A 691-nucleotide genomic window follows, 5' to 3' on the forward strand; every position below is an offset into this window, starting at 1 on the left:
TCTGTTGCTGAGAAGATGATGGATATGGCTTACTGTTGTTCAGCCTATTGCGTCCACCATTGTTAAAGCCTTGTTGAGGCTTTTGTTGATCCTTCCAGGAGAAATTTGGATGATTTCTCCATGATGGGTTATAGGTGTTTCCATAAGGTTCACCCATGTAATTAACCTCTGCCATGGCAGGGTTCTCAGGATCATAAGCTTCTTCAGAAGCTGCCTCTCTAGTACTGTTGGATGCATGTTGCAGCCTATTCAGATTTTGAGAGATCATATTGACCTGTTGAGTCAACACTTTGTTCTGAGCCAATATGGCATTCAGAGCATCAATTTCAAGAACTCCTTTCTTCTGAGGTATCCCATTATTCACGGAATTCCTCTCAGAGGTGTACATGAACTGGTTGTTTGCAACCATGTCAATGAGTTCTTGAGCCTCTTCAGGCGTTTTCTTTAGATGAATAAATCCACCTGCAGAATAGTCCAGTGACATTTTTGAAAATTCAGAGAGACCATAATAGAATATATCTAATATGGTCCATTCTGAAAACATGTCAGATGGACATCTTTTGGTCAGCTGCTTGTATCTTTCCCAAGCTTCATAGAGGGATTCACCATCTTTTTGTTTGAAGGTTTGAACATCCACTCTCAGCTTGCTCAGCTTTTGAAGAGGAAAGAATTTATCCAAGAAGGCAATGAC

The sequence above is a fragment of the Arachis duranensis genome, chromosome 8 (genome assembly GCF_000817695.3).
Source record: "Arachis duranensis cultivar V14167 chromosome 8, aradu.V14167.gnm2.J7QH, whole genome shotgun sequence".
Classification (NCBI taxonomy): domain Eukaryota; kingdom Viridiplantae; phylum Streptophyta; class Magnoliopsida; order Fabales; family Fabaceae; genus Arachis; species Arachis duranensis.